Source organism: Dermochelys coriacea, chromosome 5 (assembly GCF_009764565.3).
Source record: "Dermochelys coriacea isolate rDerCor1 chromosome 5, rDerCor1.pri.v4, whole genome shotgun sequence".
Taxonomy (NCBI): domain Eukaryota; kingdom Metazoa; phylum Chordata; order Testudines; family Dermochelyidae; genus Dermochelys; species Dermochelys coriacea.
In genome coordinates this window covers 42,309,586-42,328,855 of record NC_050072.1, presented here as the reverse complement: position 1 = coordinate 42,328,855, position 19,270 = coordinate 42,309,586, and the positions used below count along the sequence as shown (strand labels likewise).

At 44.8% G+C, this 19,270-nt stretch overlaps 1 protein-coding gene across 4 annotated transcripts in view; it reads left to right on the top strand.

The window, feature by feature from the left end:
* Nucleotides 1-19,270, top strand: part of ADAMTS6 (ADAM metallopeptidase with thrombospondin type 1 motif 6) — a 319,968-nt gene that overhangs the window by 204,918 nt on the left and 95,780 nt on the right. The window lies entirely within an intron of this gene.

Genomic DNA, 19,270 nt, shown 5'->3' with positions numbered 1-19,270 from the left:
AGAAGCTGTTGCAAAAAGAGGGAGTGGGTCAGCATGTCGACGCTGACTCATCCCCGGGACTGAAAGGGCTGGGGAGTTCAAAAGGGGCAAGCCTGGTGGGGGAAACCCCTTTTCACCAGACCAGGTGGAGCAGCTCCCACCCTCCCTCCCCTTGAGGTGGCAAAATACCTGGTTTGGTCAGGACCTGCTATGGACATTGTGCTAGCCGCTCCTTTCTAGGAGTGCTGGAAGGAATTTTTTCCTCCCCACCAGATTGGCTTAGGTGGAGTGGGGGTTTTTTCGCCTTCCCCACAGCGGGTTCAGGAAGGACTTTGTTATAGTGAGTAGGGAAGGGTGTTAGGCTATGATGTAGCAACTCATTGTTTAAGTGTGGGGCAGATGTCCAGTGCAGGTACTCCATAGGGAAAGGATACAGGATAAATGGCTTGGTAAATGATTTTAAGAGGAGGTGGTTAAAGGAGTAAAATAAGAGGGGGGCAGGGGGATTGGGGCTCCTATGAATGGTAAGGCAGGGATTTGAGGAGGGAGGGATGGTAAGGTACCAGAAATGGGTTGGCTGGGGGATCTGGATGGAAAAGAGGGGGGTGTGCTGGTGGAAGCCCCCATCCCCCAGATAGATATTTAATGAACCATGTAGTTACCTGCACTGCACACTTTATCTGCCAGGTAGTCCCAGACATCAAATAATGATGTTGCGGCTAAGGCTGTCAAGCAATTAAAAAAATTAATCAAGATGAATCATGTGATTAATTGCACAGTTAAATAATAGTACAATACCATTTATTTAAATATTTTGGATGTTTTCTACATTTTCAAATATATTGATTTCAGTTACAACACAGGATACAAAGTGCTCACTTTATATTTATTTTTATTACAAATATTTGCACTGTAAAAAACAAACCTAATAGTATTTTTCAATTCACCTCATACAAGTAATGTAGTGCAATCTCTTTATCATGAAAGTTGAAGTTACAAATGTAGAATTATGTACAAAAAAACCTGCATTCAAAAATAAAACAATGTAAAATTTAAGAACCTGCAAGTCCACTCAGTCCTACTTCTTGTTCAGCCTATCCCTCAGACAAACAAGTTTGTTTACATTTGCAGGAGATAATGCTGCCCGATTCTTGTTTACAATATCACCTAAAAGTGAGAACAGGCATTCTAATGGCAATGTTGTAGCCGGCATCGCAAGATATTTACGTGCCAGATGTGCTGACAATTCATAAGTCCTTTCATGCTTCAACCACCATTCCAGAGGACATGTGTCCGTGCTGATGACGGCTTCTGCTCGATAACAATCCAAAGCAGTATGGACCGACGCATGTTCATTTTCATTATCTGAGTCAGATGCCACCAGCAGAAGGTTGATTTTCTTTTTTGGTGGTTCAGTTTCTATAGTTTCCACATCGGAGTGTTGCTCTTTTAAGACTTCTGAAAGCAAGCTTCACACCTCGTCCCTCTCAGATTTTGGAAGGCACTTCAGATTCTTAAACCTTGGGTCGAGTGCTGTAGCTATCTTTAGAAATCTCACATTAGTGCCTTCTTTGTGTTTTGTGAAATCGGCAGTGAAAGTGTTCTTAAAATGAACAACATGTGCTGGTCATTATCTGAGACTGCTATAACAAGAAATATATGGCAGAATGCGGGTAAAACAGAGCAGGGGACATACAATTCTCCCCCAAGAAGTTTAGTCATAAATTTAATTAACGCATTATTTTTTTAATGAGTGTCATCAGCATGAAAGCATGTCCTCTGGAATGGTGGCCAAAGCATGAAGCTGCATATGAATATTTAGCATATTTGGCACGTAAATACCTTGCAATGCCGGCTACAAAAGTGCTCTGCAAATGCCTGTTCTCACTTTCTGGTGACATTGTAAATAAGAAGAGGTCAGCATTATCTCCTGTAAGTGTAAACAAACTTGTTTGTCTTAGCGATTGGCTGAACAAGAAGTAGGATGGAGTGGACTTTTAGGCCCTGAAGTTCTACATTCTTTTGGTTTTGGGTGCAGTTATGTAACAAAAAAAAAATCTCCCTTTATTGCACTTTCACGACAAAGAGATTCCACTACAATACTTATATGAAGTGAACTGAAAAATAGTATTTCTTTTGTTTATCATTTTACAGTGCAAATATTTGTAATAAAAAAATATACACTTTGATTTCAGTTACAACACAGAATACAATATCTATGAAAATGTAGAAAAACATCCAAAATATTTAATACATTTTAATTGGTATTCTATTGTTTAACAGTGTGATTAAAACTGTGATTAATTGAGATTACTTTTTTAAATCACCAATAATTTTTTCGAGTTAATCGCGTGCGTTAACTGCTATTTATCGACAGCCCTAGTTGTGGCCTGATTAAAACCTTATCAAGTGTCTCCTGTCCTTCTTTCGGTATATCTGGACAACTGGTTCAACTCCACGGACTTCAGTGGAGTTATAGAAGTGTTGCATTTTGCACTCTATCTGCATCTAGCGTAGATTCTTGACCTGAACAGTCTGATGTCATGTCAGATGCTTAGACAAATAAATATTTAAGTATCTTTTATAGCAAAAGATCATTCTGTATAATTTTTCTTTAATGCAGCCTCATCAGTCAATTTATAACGTCTTCATTGGCCTAATCTCTCTGTTTTGTTGTCTACATTTGTTTTATCTGAAACTAAAGGTCATCCATAGTAACTGCTCTAGAATACTTTGGTCTTTTACTTAGACGCAACCGTCTTGTGGGTTATTGTTCTTTTTAGTTAATATATTTTATTAATTAAGAAAAACCCATACGTGGCATTTAAGGCTTCAGTGAAATTATAACAGGGATGAACTTGCCCAAGAGAATAAGATACAATAGGCTGCACTAGCACTTAGAAGTATAGAAATTCTAGGTTAATGGAAAAGTGTTTAGCACTTCTTGCACAAAACCTTCACCACTTTCAGTTTCACACTCTCAATATCCAGAGGGTAATACATTGTTTTATCTCCAGCAAATACTGAAATGTTATGCACAACTAGTGAAAAATTCCCCAACTAAACTTTTTTCTATAGAAAATGTCTTCCTGATAAAATAAAAATACTTGTGGAAGTTTGAAAAATATCAAAATGAAGTATTTTATTTAATTCAGTGGGAGGGAAAAGAACTTTCTATTACTTGCTTATGTGTGAGTTCAGGGTGAATGTGGGGTGAAATAAATGAGGAGGATTTCAGTGTTTCCCAAGAATATGACGATTTATTCCTCTTATCACCCATGAAATGGCCAATTATTTTCCTTTTTTTACCTTCCCAGGATATATTCCATTCATATTTCCCCACACAACAGAATAGATTGGGAAGGACACCTCTGTTCCCCTAAATGTGTATAATAACATGACTTCAGTTATGTTGCAACTAAGATATTAAGTTTAGTTAACTCTGTGTTAGAATCTCCTACTTTGTCAAAGATTATGGTCTTTGTCACAAAGGTCTGGTTTCAACAGAGCTGAGGTGTTCTACTATGCAAGACTGAGACTGGAGAACTGGGACCAATTGCAGACCACTGGCCCCATATGAGTAGAGAAGAAATGATCCTGGGAATATAGAGGCCTTGGCAAATGGGAACACCAGCTGAAGAGGGTGGTGCTATTGTCTTGGTCAGAATAGGCATGGAGACAAGGAGCACACAGCTGAATCAGACTGTGGAGTGGAAGCATGAACTTCACTTTTGCAGCAAGTCTTTGCCTGTGAACCTCTTGGCGATCTTCAGAGGTTTGGATAACCCACAGGAGGATCAACAAAGGCAGGATTGGACTTTATCAGTGGAGTTAATGCCTCCATTCCTGGTCATAACCTCTTCTTCCCCTCTCCCTGACCCCTGGGATGGATGGAGGGGGACTGAGAGAGTGGGAGCACAATAGATGGACCTAGATATGGATCAGAGCCATGTACCTTATAGCTGCAGTTAAGTCCTGCCTCTGTCAACTGTCCCGTGAGTCATCAGAGGCACAGCTGCCCCAAGGAGCCACTGTTGACTCCTCAGAAAGAAAGCCCTGAAGGGGAGACTGAACCCACCCCAGGTCTCCAGATATGAGCAATTCATCTGGGGTGGAGCTTTTATGGAAGAGACAGGAATGCCTCCTTACCCCTAGCATTGACAATTACTTCCTCCTCCCCCAACAAATGGGATCTTTACCACAGCCCGACCACCATTCTGCTGTTATGTGCTGCTCTGTTCCCGGACACTCTATTCTTGGCAGTGGGCCCCCAGTGTCCTAACTTGTTGAAAATTGGATAAGGATACAAAGAAGGGCTGGATGCCCTTGCTACATGTGTATCTTAGGTTTACAACACCATAAATTGCATGTAGCCTGCATAACAGGAATTGTGCAGGGCTTTTTGTGAAATTCTTGTCAGTTATGCCAAAAAAGACATATTTTTATCTAAATTCTTTGAAAACTACTATGTTTTATATTAGAGGGGAGCATACTAAGTGCCTGTGTGAAATTATGGGGTAATTTTATATGGTAAGAAGCTGGCAGGAGGAGAGTAAAAAGTTGTGGGATTCAGCCAGGCACTTTTTTTAAAAAGAATGATTTTTGAATGTATGTATCTGAGAACAGGAGAAGGTTTCAGGCTACATAGTCACCTGAAATTTTGAGATACACAGGAGTTTTTCCATTTTTTTATTTTACATTGTTTGCAAAGGTTTGAGAAGAGTATGACGATCACACTGAAGATCAAAGGGAACCTTTAATGTATTGAAATAGAGTATTGTTGGCCCAGAACTTAGACAAGATCAGCTCATGAATGAAGAACAGCTGGTTGAAACTGACCCCAAGCAAGACAGAAGTTATGCTAATGGGCAGAGGAAAGCTTTTTGAAGTGTTTGAAGCCACAGCAGTCTGCTCTGATTGAAGATATACATCCACAATTGGTCAATTCAGTTGGTAGTTAAGGAATTCTCTTGGATTCCTTGCTGATACTAAACTCACATAGCAGTATCTGTGAGTAACACTTTCTACCATCTTCAGTTAGCTAGGAGACTCCATCCCATCCTGACAGGTGTTGACCTGGTCTCAGTAATATATGGCTTTATCACCTCTTGGCTGGACTACAGCAGTTCAATATACCTGGACATGAAGCCTTCAGTGCTTAGGAAACACCAACTAGTACAGAACGCTGCAGCACTTCTCCTCAGCAACAGAGGCTACCACAACCATATCAAACCTGTCCTCTGCTCCCTTGCTCCCTTCAATGGCTTCCAACAGACAGAGCTTTCTTTGGGGGGACAATCCAAGACCATGGAAAGAAATCCCACAAGACCATCACAAACATCACCACCTTCTGCTTCAAATGCAAAGCACATTTTTTGGCTTGCCTTCTCTAACATAAACACATAGCAACATGCTATTTGTTTTTTAAAAAAACCAACCGTACCAAAACAAAACTGTGCCCTGCACACACTTCTCCCCTGGGGAAAGGATGGGAGAACAAATGTTGTTACAAATGTTAACCATGTTGCATAATGCACTACTGGAAGGCTCTCAGATATTATAGTTCTGACACTCACTGTGTTCTATGTTTTAGAAGCTGCCAGATTATTAGACAAATTATCAGTATGTATATTTAATATATAGGGTTATTTGGACTCCTCCATGATTGTGTAGTTCCTCCATATCATGGTTGGTTATGTAAACAACAGCAAACGACACAAGAGATGGCAACAAGTATGGTTATCTAATATGTGGTACTAGACTGGTTATTCCTATGAAACTCAGGTGATGTTTACTTCAAGAAATACATGAAGCCCATATGGGAACTGTAAAAATGAAAGTCCTTATCAGGAGTTGTGTAGTGGCCAGAGACTGATACACAAATAGAGGTAATGGCAAAACAATGTCAAGGTTGTCAGCAAACAGGGGCCTAAACATGCCCCTCTGCATCCTTGGGAGTAGCCAGCCATTGGAGTGAATCCTCACAGACTGTGCTGGTCAGTTTATTGGACATACATTTTTGATTACAGTAGATGCCCATTCTAAATGGCCTGAGGTATTCTGTATGAAGTCAGCTAATTTAGAGCAAATGATAGAAGTGTTAAGACAATATTGTTTTCAGAGACAGGAATTCCTGAACAGGTTGTATGTGACAAGGAACTCAATTTATATCTAAAGAGTGTCAATTGTTTGTCAAAATAAATGATTTCAAGCATGTGACTTCAGATCCTTACTACTCTACTGAAACAAATGGATTAGTGGAAAGACTTATCCACACATTCAGGCAAGTGATTCATGCTATGGCTCCAGATAGAGGTAGGTTACAACACATGACTGAGAATTTTCTATTGGCCTAAACGAATTTAGTATATCCTGCTACAAATCAGACACCCATGTTGCTGTCTATGGGATGTAATTTAAGGTCTATCCTGGACTTGTTAAAGCCCAACCTACAGCAGGCCATTGTAACAGGATATATTTGGCCCTTTAATGCCAGAGGGAGAAGTCTCAAAGCCAGACAACCCCTTCCAAGACAGAGAGAGACCCAAAGAATAAGAGAGTCATACACAGAGACAGTGATGAAGTGATATGTAACAGTTGGTATCTGGAAAACCCCTAGGCTGCTGTTACTTTTAGGGCTAGTGGCAAGTTCTGGGAAAGAGGGCAGCATGTAATCTGCCTCTTCCTTCGTAAAAGAGAGAGACACTGGTAGATAGGAAGAGGATTGCCTGCTCATTTTTCTCAGGCCAGGAAGAATAAGATGGAACTGTTTGACTCTGCCTCCAAAAATGTGGATGAATATTGAAAACTTTCCACCCCAGCAGGAATGGAGAAAGGAATGTTTGGAAGTGAAGATCTTGTTAAAGTTCTGTTTATTTGAGAGGCTTTGCTTTCAGTGTGGGCAGAGCCAGTTGGATGTAATTTAATGGGCCAGCTAGGAGAATACAGCTCAGGTCACAGCATGCTACAGACACTCTTAAGAAACAGTGTGGTCAAATGGTCACAAATAGTCTGAGACTGAACTAATTTGTAGAAACCTGGAGTGATTACCTCACAGAATAGTTCTCTCTGTAAAGCTGGCTGGAAACAGGAAATCCCTTTCTGTGAAAAATTTTGCATTGTTGGAAAAATTTTCATTCTGAACTAGGACGAAACATTAAAAACACAAAGTTCTTCTTCGAGAGATGTCCCTGTGGGTGCTCCACTCCAGGTGTTGGTGAGTCCCTGCGCCTTCGCTCGGAGATTTTTACATCAGTACTCGTACCGGTCACGCACGTGCAAAGCCTGCCCCCACACTCTGAGTGTTCCTTAATAGTACTAATAAATTTGTTAGTCTCTAAGGTGCCACCAGTACTCCTTTTCTTTTTGCGAATACAGACTAACACGGCTGCTACTCTGAAACCTTAATAGTACCTATGAGCGACCGGTCTCGTCAGTTCCTTCTCTACTGTCCCCGGCCTGAGACGGAGCTCAGCAGACTCATTAGAGAATTTCTTCTCCCCCTTGTTCAACTTGTTTTCCCACTTAGTTTAGCTTACCAGTAATAGGTAGGTACCCTTTTCCCTTCTCTTCTCTTTAAAAAAAAAAAATCCTCAAATAACAAAAAAACTTTTTTGTTCCTGTCAGCGCAGCCGCTTCCGACATGCCTGACTCTCCAGGTTTTAAGCGCTGCTCTAACTGTAATGATGCCATTCCTTTTTCAGATGGCTATTCTAAATGTATTAAATGTTTGGGGGAGTCCCACATTCCTCAAAAATGTGCCCACTGCGGCAAGTTGAAATCCAGGGCACGCAAAGACAGGGAGCTGCAGCTAAAACTGCTCCTGCTGCAAAAATCTCTCGGACCAGCCTCAGACCCGGGCTCTGACTCTGCTGAACACTGCAGCCCCCCCTGCTTCAAAGAGACTAAAGAAAACTTCCAAAAACCATCAGTCTCTCACTCGCAAAGGGTATTCGCAGGGACAAGCCTTCTCCGGGGACTGCTTCCCTCCCCGCGCTCCCCCCGGCTGAGTTCTTTTGATGCTCCGGGCTCCTCCTCCGCACAAAACCTGCCTGCGGCTGCAGCGCTCACACTAACCTCCGGTGCCGAGGCTTCAGGTTTTCAGTTGCCTGCCTCTCACATAGCACTGTTCGGCACCGCAATGGAAGCGGTGCCGATGCATACTAGCCTGCCTGACCCTTCGCAGGCTCCTCTCACTTGCCTTTGAACTAGCCGACAGTGACTGAATGCTCGGGACACTGGTGCAGAGGAATCCCTCCTCACAACAAATTCCTGTCGCTCAGCCCTCCCCTCACAGGGGCACTGCGGCACCACCTTTCACACACTCAAGGGGCCTTCTGGTGTCACCTATCTTGCAGTCACCCCTACTTAACACCTACTTCTCTCCGGACCCTCAGGCAAGGTCTGCACAGCTTTCCTCCAGTGATGAGGAATCTGGGTGGCAGGGAGAATTTTCACCTTATCAGATCTCCCGTCCACAGACCCCAGTCAAGAGAGGTCATAGAAAAGCTGTCTCATCCTACTTTGAGGGTCCTGCCCCATGGTGCGTGAACCCCTGGATGCCACTACCCATGCCCTTCCCACCACAGTGGCAATATTGGGCTCCATGGGCTCCTTGTACTCAGGACCACACTCGTTATACCAATGCAGCCAGCCGTGAGACCTGTTTGGTACCACCAGCTGACGACCCTGCCACTGACTCCAGACACCAGGCAGCCCTGTCACAACTGCAAGAGCAAGCACGGCCTGCCTCTAACCCAGTGGAACCAGTTGTTCTGCTTGATGAAGCATTGCTTCTTCCTCCTCTGACATCTTTGGACAACTTCTCAAAATTTCAAGGCCTATTTAAAAGAGCTGCCAATGAGCTACGAATTAACCTGGAGGAAATTCCTGAACAGCAGCATGAGCTAACTGACATCCTGCAGCCGCCTTCTTCTTCATCTTCTTCTTTTAGAATTGCATTACCTATCAACTCAGCCCTTTTAGAACCTGCCAAAGCCATTTGGCAAACCCCGGCTGCAAGCCTGCCCACCTGTAAGAGAGAGGACTGAAAGTACTTTATTCCTTCTAAGGGCTCAGAATTCCTTTTTACTCACCCAGTGCCAAAGTCGCTGGTGGTAGACGCAGTTAACCAAAAGAACAAACACCAATTTCCCCACTCCATCCCTTCCGACAAGGACAGTAAGTGATTGGATCTGCTCAGACGTAAAGTATATTCTTCTTCCAAGATGCAGTTTCGCACTGCTAATTATTCAGCTGTTCTAGCAAAGTACGACCACAAAAATTACAATAAATTCATGGACTTTATTGATCACATTCCAGAAGATAAGAAACAACAATTTACAGCCATAGTTTCTGAGGGACAAATCATCTCCCTCACTGCTCTTCAAGCTGCCCTTGATGTGGCCAATACTGCAGCACGGTCCATTGCCACAGCAGTCTTGATGCACTGAGGGTCATGGCTCTCATCCTGTTTCTTTCCCCGAGAAGTCCAGAGTACCATTGAGGATCTCCATTTTGACGGTGACAAACTATTTGCCTCCACCACAAATGACGTACTCCACTCCATGAAGGACTCCAGGGCAACTCTCCGGTCTCTAGGAATTCAAACCCCTATGACCAGAAGATGAAAATATAGATATCAGCCTTACCAGCAACCGCGCTGCCCCACATACACCCAGCAATTCCATAGATCTCACGAGCAACAGCAATAACAGCAACACCAGAGACCAGATACCAACGCCGCTGTCCCAACTCCTCAGCAGCACCTAAACCCCCTCTGACCAATAAGCCTTGGTCGAGGGTACAGAAAATAATATTCCCACTTCAGCACTTACACCGCCTGCCCCTATTTTTGTCACCACCTATGCCCATTCTCCCATCAATGGTGCAATATTGCCACCGACAAGTGGGCTTTAGAGGTCGTCACAGTTGGCTATTCTATCCCATTCCTCTCCCCGCCTCCCACCCACCCACTCTCCCCTCCCCTCTTCTGGGACCCCTCTCATGAGCAACTGCACCTCCAAGAAGTACAACGTCTCCTTCAATTGGGGGTAGTGGAAATCGTGCCTGAACAACACAGAGGGAAAAGGTTTCTACTCCCATTATTTCTTAACAGAAAAGAAAACCAGGGGGATGGTGACTGATCCTTGATCTCAGGCAGCTAAACAAATTTATCAAAAAGCAAAAGTTCAAAATAGTTACCCTCACCACCATAATCCCAGTGCTGGAGCAGGGTGATTGGTTTTCAGCCCTCGACCTACAGGATGCTTATTTTCATGTGACTATTCACCCAGCCCACAGAAGTTTTCTTCGTTTTATCCTTGGTTCGACACATTTTCAATACAGAGTGTTGCCAATCGGCCTATCTACCGCCCCTCAAGTTTTCTCCAAACTTCTAGTCATGGTTACTGCCCACCTCAGAAAACAGGGGGTTATAATATTTTCTTACCTCAATGATTGTCTCCTCAAAGCCTCAACGCTCGACAAAGCTCTTTGATCCATGCAGCTTACTGTTGCTTGCTTCCTTTCCTGTGGCCTGCAAATAAACAAAAACAAATCCACCTTATCTCCTACCCAACAACTGGAGTTCGTAAGAGCGCACCTCGATTCCCGAACGGGAATAGTGTCTCTCCCGCTCAGTCGTTTCAACACCATAAAACTCCTGGTTACACAACTTCGCAACAGTCCCCAGGTCACTGTATGAGATTGCCTGCAACTATTAGGCCACATGGCCTTGTGTACTTTCATGGTCAAAAATGCATGCCTATACATGAGGTGCTTCCAAGCTTGGTTGGCCACGGTTTACAGAGCAAACGTACATGCTCTAAACAAGCCTCTATCCATACCCTTCAGAGTCAAAGACTCCCTCCGATGGTGGACAGTTCCCTCCAACCTCTGTTCAGGAGTCCCTTTCCTCCAGGATTCCCCATCACTCATAATGACTATCGATGCATCCCTCATGGGATGGGGAGCGCACATGTCCCACCACACAGCCCAGGAGCTATGGTCTTTCACCGAAGCCTCCCTACACATAAACACACTAGAAATGCAAGCCATACACAATGTCTGCTGTCACTTCCTCCCATTTATTCAGAACCAACATGTTTGGATAATGACAGACAACACTGCATGCATGTTCTATGTCAACAGGAAGGGAGGGGCTCAATCTCGCTCACTTTGCACAGAAGCCATGAAGCTCTGGAATTGGTGCCTCATGAACAACATCCGGATATCAGCCACCTATCTTCCCGGGGCCCTGAATACCACTGCAGATGAACTAAGCAGACGTTTTCCCAGGGATCACGAATGGGAGAGAAAAAACAACATGATCATACACAATATATTCTGTGTTTGGGGCTATCCAACCCTAGACCTCTTTGTGATTGCAAAGAACAAGAAATGTCCCAAATTTTGCTCCAGAGTAGGATTGGGCAAACATTTCCTAGCAGATGCATTCCTGATCTCATGGGCTCAATACTTAATGTAAGCTTCGCCCCTATACTGGTTCTCCACAGAGTTCTGACAAAGATATGAACAAATTGTACCACTGTAATTCTGATTGCCCCATTGTGGCCCAGACAACCATGGTTTCCATTCCTCACCAGAATGTCAATTCGCCCACCAATTTCGTTGCCCCTCACTCCGAACTTCCTATTGCAGCAACACGGTTGATTTCTTCATCCCAACCTGTCCATGCTTCACCTCAAAGCTTGGTTCCTACATGGTTCTCCCAAAATGAACTAGCATGCTCTGAGCAGGTTCAAAGAGTGCTCCTACATCGCAGAACACAATCTACTTGCATCACCTATCTCCGAAAGTGGAAGCAATGGTGCTCAACTAAACAACTTCCTCCTACTTCTGCACCTCTTCTGCCCATACTTGACTACCTGTTAGACCTTAAGCAATCTGGCCTTTCTTTCACTTCCATCAAGGTCCACTTAGCTGTTGTTACAACTTTTCATGACAAGATCGATGATAACTCTGTTTTTGCTCATCCAATCACCATGTTTTTCCTCAAAGGGCGCCAATCCCTATACCCAGATATTAAACCTCCTACCCCTCCGTGGGACCTTCACTTAGTATTATCCTGCTTAACTCAACAACCATTCAAGCCCCCTAGCCACTTGCTCCCTCTTACATCTCTTTATGAAAACTGCATTCTTAGTGGCAATCACCTCCACCAGATATGTAGGAGAAATAGCAGCTCTCATGGCGGACCCACTGTACACACTATTTTTAAGGACAAGGTTACCCTCCAACTACACCCCAAATTTCTTCCAAAGGTGCATTCATCATTCCACATCAATGAGCCGATATACCTACCAACCTTCTTTCCTAAACCACATGCAAACTCTTTTGAATCCACAGTGCATACATTAGATATACGCAAGGCTTTGTCCTTCTATTTGGATAGAACCAAGCCCTTTAGAAACTCTTCTAGACTCTTTGTCTCCTTTGCGGAGCACTCCAAAGGGACACCTATTTCTATCCAGAGACTTTCAAACTGGATTTCTGACTGTATCCAACTATGCTATCAAATAAAGAAAGTTATGCCTCCAGCATATACTAGATCTGTGGCTACCTCCGTGGCTTTTCTATGCAAAGTTCCTCTGGCTGACATCTATAAAGCGGCCACTTGGACTTCTGAACACACATTTGTTAAACATTATGCCCTTACTCAAGGCCCTCTCTCTGATGCACGATTAGGCAGAGCTGTATTATCTACTGCATTCCGACCAAATCCGAAGTTCCTACCTCCTTGAGATACACTGCTTTTAAGTCACCTGGAGTGGAGCACCCACAGGGACATCTCTGTTGCAGAAGAGGAGGTTACTCACCCTGTGCAGTAACTGATGTTCTTTGAGATGAGTGTCCCTGTGGGTGCTCCACTACCCACCCTTCTCCCTTCTTCTTCAGAATTGGGGTAGCCTCCGTTGTAGAGAAGGAACTGAGAGACCAGTCGCTCATGCGTACTATTAAGGTAGGCTCTGCGCGTGCGTGACCAGTACGAGTACTGCTGTAAAAATCTCTGAGCAAAGGCGCAGGGACCCACCAACACCTGGAGTGGAGCACCCACAGGGACCCTCATCTCAAAGAGTGTCAGTTACTGCACAGGGTGAGTAACATCCACATTTTCCATGGGAAGAGTTTCCAAGAAAAGCTTTCTTGGAGCTTTCTGTCTGCCACATGGCAAAACTGAAATTTTCTCATGAAAGTTTTTGGTTTTTAATTGGAAAATCATTCAAAAATTTTTTTTTTCAACCTGCTCTAGTCATCTCTCTTATAGGATAGAATTGGCACCAAACTTGTCATAGAGAAGACAGATAAACTGGCTTTTAAGCACAAGTTCAGCAGGATGTTCTATATCAGTGATTCTGTGATAGGGTCTTCTGTGGCCAGGCGGCCTAGTGGCTAAATTGCTGGTCTTTCATTCTGTAAGGCCAGATGGGTAGTAGGGGAACCCAGTCCCTCCCTCTCCACCGGGTCCTAGCCCAGGATTCTGTGTAGGTCAACCCCTAAACAGGGAAGGTAGGTCTCCCTTCAGGCAGAGGGGTCTAGACCCACTTCCATAAACTACTTCCTACAAGTCTCTTTAGTTTGGGGCATGGCCCAGCTAGTTAAGTTTCCCTGTGGCCGGGACTTATTTGCAGGTTCCCTTTAGCAGGAGAGCCCTTACTTGCCTCAAGTGGCTGCACTGGCTGGCAGATCACTGATCCATCCCTTTGAGTAGGCAGACAGAGAGGTCCTGTCTCCTCACCAGTCAGCCTCCAGTTGAGCCAGGCTCCCTTCTTCCTCCCCCAGCCCCCCCAAGGCCTGGCATTGGCTGCAGGTATAGCAGGGTGGGGCTAGCTGAACCCAAAGGTTTTCTCTACTCCCTTGTAGATGCCTACAAAAATATCAAGCTTACAAAACAGCAACAGAGAGTGTTGTAATAGTACCAGGCAGCCTCATATATCTGTTTTTACTATAATTCATCTTAACACTATGGAGCAGGAAGATGTTGCTGACACAGCTACATCAGAAAGTACAGACTGTTCTAGACATTGTTGTGATGCCTGTGAGACAGTATCCAGAGAGAAGCAATAAAGGACCTCTCAAATTTAATATGTAGCATGTTGAATTTGTAATTATAGTAATGCATTAGTAACTTTTTCTTTTTAAAATCATTTTACATTACAGGGACAATAGGATATAGTTTACAGGAATAGTGTAGTATTCTTTTAAATTGCTTGTGAACCCTTTACTTACACCCACTGTGTTGTGTGTGTTAGAAGCCACTGGAATCCAGCCAGAACAACAGTGTGTATATGTAGCTAGGTCTTACATGTTGTATATACTTAGTAAACTTGGTTAGTGGGACCCCACCATGCTTGTATAATTCCTTCTTATCATGGGTGTTGTATAAAAAATAAAGGATACAACAGGAATTCAACTTTAACTATGGTATTATGCCTCTATAACAGCTGTTCCCCTTCAAGTGCTTGTGCACATTTATATTCCACTTCAGATGTATGCATGCCCAGTACACTCAAGTCAGAGATTTTAGCTACAGTATCCACTTGGTTAGCTCATGCATCCTGTGTGTCCTTGTCCCTCCAACTGAGGGCATAAAGGGTGTAGCTGCTCTTGTGGGGCAAACTCTGAGCCAAACCAGGGCTGCTCACTCAACTGCTATGGTGAGTCTGCACTCAGGCATGCAGCAGCAACCTATCGCTGAGCAGAGCCTGGGTCAGATAACCCGCAGGCTCAGGTATTTTTCACAACCCCACCAGAGCTGCAGATCAGACTGAGAAACAGCGCCACCTGGCCAGGAATTCTCCTGCTGCCTTGCCCTTCACCAGATCCTTGAGACTCTCAGGCTGCTCCTGCCCCAGCCTTGCCTGAGTCCTGTCCCAGTATCATCCTTGCCCTACTCCAGCCTTACTCCAGCCCTGTCACTGATCTGCTCTAGCCTTGCGTCCCGCTCCTGATCCTCCCCAAGCTCTCGGACTCTGACTGCCCGACTTCAACCTTTGGCCTGCACTGGACTCTGGCGACATATCTGATCCAGGTTTGTCTATGGACTCTGATCTTGGTTTTGATTCCAGCGCCACCCTTGGCCCAGGCCCAACCCTACACTAGCTGCAACCTACTCTCCAGCCATTAGGTATGATTACTGGAGGCAGCGCCTGACAGCCCTGAGCCACCATCAGTTCCTTTACCCCCCTCTACCCACAAGGCTACAAGTTGGGGCTCTCTCTTATGCCTTGAGCTCACAGTCTTTTCTAGCTTAGCAGTACTTTTCTAATATGTAGATAATTTTTAGGGTTAGTGTTAAATTTTTAGAGTTTCCTTTGTTTATTCCCAGGTGAGAAAACTTTTCTGTTCCTAGGGAATTACTCTGGTACGGCATTACTATGCAGAAATCCAAGGATTTCAACATTGCCCTTCATATCAGGCTGCTTTGCCCATTGCCTCCTTTCTCTAGGTGAAAGGCATGTAAGGGACAGGTGTACCATTTAGAATAAGGACATGGAAATCTTGTCAGGCACACTTACTGGAGTAAATAGAGAAATCCATGCATATAGGCTCAGCTCCAGGCCAATCTGGAGCTGAACAAGAAAAATGCTCCTTCAAAAGTGCTCCACCTTCTCCAACTGCTTCTTTGGATTCCCACAAGAGGAAAAAGCTCTTGAAGACACACACGGAGAAGCAACATGGAGAAGCGCTCCTTTCCTGGAGCTCTCTTTTAAGACAGCTAGTTTTCCAGTTGTCTTCAAGAGAAGACTGAGCTGAGAGTCAGGAAGAACTCCTCGACCTCTCACAAGAACGCCAGCTGGTGTATTTCAGTGGATACCGGCCCCCATAAGCCCTCCAGTACTGAGGCAAGGCCCCAAGAACATTGCTCCACACTATCATCTAAGTTGTTTTCAACACCAGTAGCATTGACCACTAAAGCTCCTGTGCCAATGGCTGTGGTACTGATGCTTTAAATATTCATACACGAGGTGCTGATGGTGGAGGTACTCCTACTACGGGTCCCATCACCCGCCAACCCCCAGTAGGCATAGATGTCAGGGACTGCTCTGCCTCCTGGAAACAGATTTTCCCTTTCTGCAACAAGCTGTGCTTTTTGTTGCCAGCCCTGTGACCATCAATTTCTACAGTACCACATAGACTTTCCAAGCAGCCAAGCATTCTGACTGGTACTGCACTGCCTCTGCCAAGGAATATTTGTTTTCTTCCCCTGAATTCCAGAGCAGAAAGGCTTCTCCGGCCAGGTGTCAGAGATTCAAATTCTTGCCTCCTCTTACTCCAGGAGAGCACTCCTCACTGGGAGCTCCAGTCAATGACAAGGGACTTTTCTCCTGGGTCCTCAGCTTGTCCCCAATACCTTACTGTTACCCATCTTGGTACTGTTGGACACCACGTGGCATCCCTCAAGCTACCAGGGTAGAGTCAGCCTCCACTCCCAGCCCAGGTCATTGACTCCACCTCCAGAAAGACACTATACCACCTCCAATGCCTGAGATTGTCACCAGTTGGATCCTTCCAATGAGATTATAGAAGAGGAAGGTGAGCACGTGTCCACATATTTAATTTTCCTCATCTGATGAGACACTAGTGCCTGAATCATCCTTTCCAGATGATTATAAGGCCTTTCAGGATCTTATGTGGAGGGTCTCATTGCCACTGGGCAGACAAGCAGAGGTGGTTCTAGGGAACTTCCCCAAACTACTAGACGTTCTACAGACTGGATAGGATAGCATTACCTGTAAACAAGGTGCTGCTCAACCCTGCCAGACTGTTTGTACAAACATCTTCCTCCCTGACACTTTCCTTGAAAAGGGTGGATTGCTGATATCAAATGCCATATTAAAATATTTTTTCCCTGATTGTGGCCATGGGGAATCATAGATCAAGGCAGGGGCATAGTTCAAATCCATTCCCAAAGACAAAGAGCCCAAAGCTAGACCTCTTTGGTAGGAAGGCTTACACAAGATCTAGCCTACAAATGCATATAGTATACAATGCTGTCAAAATACGTTTTTATTAATTGGTACTCCATGACCAAATTTTCCAACAAACTCCTCCAGGAATTGAGAGAGGAATTAAAGACTTTGGTAGCTGAAGCTTTTCCATGGTAGGAGAAGATCCTTACAGGTGGCACTTAATGCTGTGGATACAGCATCCAGCTTGATGATGATAGCCATATCTATGCAGAGATCTTCCTGGCATCCATCATCCCTAAGGAGGTTCAAAACACCACTGAGGATTTGCTATTTGAGGGGTGCAAGCTTTCTGCAGACAAAAACTGACAAAGTGTTGCATTTTCTCAAGGGCTCCCAGGACAATGCTTCATTTCTAGAGGTGTATACACCAGTCCCAAAAAGGAGGCAATGCAGGGTTCAACATAATTTAGAGGCAGCCTTCTTCCCAGTCCCAACAGACTGACTCTCTCAAAAAACACAAGTTTCCAAGGAGAACACTTTCAGCATGTGCCTCAATGGGCTGTCTGCTTCAGGTCTGTTCTACTTTAAAGCAGCTGTTTTGACTCCTTTGTCGAGAGCAGAGTATCTGTCAATCAGGATTTTCCCAACGCATCCCTTCCCTTTGGGAAATGGTTGTACCTTTACCACAGGGTCCGGAACTCCATAACTAATGGTCATTGGGTTCTAGACACTGTGGAACTGGGTTACACCATCCAGTTACAGACTGGCCTCTCCCCCTGCTTCTCCATCCCTATTCATGAGGCCATATTGTTTCATGATGTACAGTCTCTTTTAGATCTCAGAACTACAAATGAGGTCCTTTTACAGCACAGCAAAAAGTGCTAGGTTCATTGAGACGATGCTCTGGAGAAACTACAAACCCAAGAGACAATGCTGGTACAGTCAACCCTGGAGGCATATGCAGCTGCTAGAGAGCTACATAAGCACTCAGTATTGGTTTCCCTGGTAGTACAGGAAGGCTTCCATCTGGTACTGGAGACTAGGGACCCTACTCGGGACCCTTGGCAACTCAGGGTGCTGTTGCAATCAGCTTTCCTTACCAAGGAAGCTGATACCATTGAGGTGGAAGCTGTCGATGATTTCATTTGCACTACCATCTCTGGGCTATCTTTCTCTGGCACCAATGGAGTCTGCTCTCATATTATAAGAGATCTAAGAGTTTTCATCTTTTTCAGACTTGGATGTTGGTTCTATGTGTCTCAATTGAGACAGGGCATCCATTCACTGTCAGAGACTTACGTAAAACCTTGGGTCTCACCTACCCAGGGGCAATGGCTCAGTCAACTATGGGCCGGAGGACCATGCCAGTGAACTTTCTGGTGTTACTGTGGTGTTACTGTGGTGTTACTCCCCCACTGGCACCAGAGACAACATCTCCTTGTTGCTGGGTCTGGGACTGGGCCTGAGCAAGTGGAACCCATTCCAGCAGTTCCTCCACCACAGAAGATCAAGCAAATGCCGTCTCAGTGTCTAGGCTTTATGCCTCAGTCACAGGACCTGCCAAGAAAGAGGGTCAGAAATTACAGGAGGTGACCACCACCACCTTCTTCTTCAGCTGCAAATTCCTCCTGTCCAGTGGCTTCATCCACACAAGTGTTTTTCATGCGTTGTTCAAGGACAGACTGCCATTCATAGGTGCTGTCTTGTATTTCTCCTGGTGGGTGTTTTGTCCCTTCCCTAAAGTCCCACCCTTGCTCCACCTCTTCTTGTCCTGCTCCACCCCTTCCTCCAAGGCCTCCCGGCCTGCCTGCCACTCCCCCTCTCTGTCCCCCATCTCCCAAGCACCTCCTGCCCGATGGACAGCTGGCCAGCCCCAGGCTGGAACCAGTGTGGTTGGTGAGGGCTGAGCAGCCCCTATATTTTTTTCGTGGGTACTTGAGCTCTGAAGCACCCACAGAGTCAGTGCCTATGCTGCCAGTCCCCAGAGTGCCATCTGTTTCTACCTCTCTGTTTGCCAATCATTTACCCCATTTCCTAAGTGCTTGGTCCGACATCACTTCAGATCAGTGGGTGTTAAGCACAGTGAACTTGGATGTACCCTTTAGTTTGTTTCTTTTCCCCTTTCCCACTCTCCTGCCACATCCCTCTTCAGGGACCACTCTCACAAGACCATCTTTCAGTAGGAGGTCCAATCCTTATTCAAATAGGGGCTGTAGAGGAAGTTCCTCTGTTCCTCAGGAAGGGGTTTTTACCCCTGCTATTTCCTTATTCTAAAAGTGAAAGGCAGTCTCGGGCCTATCTTAGATCTACGAAAGTTACACAAATTCCTGAAGAAAATAAAATTCTGCACGGTTATC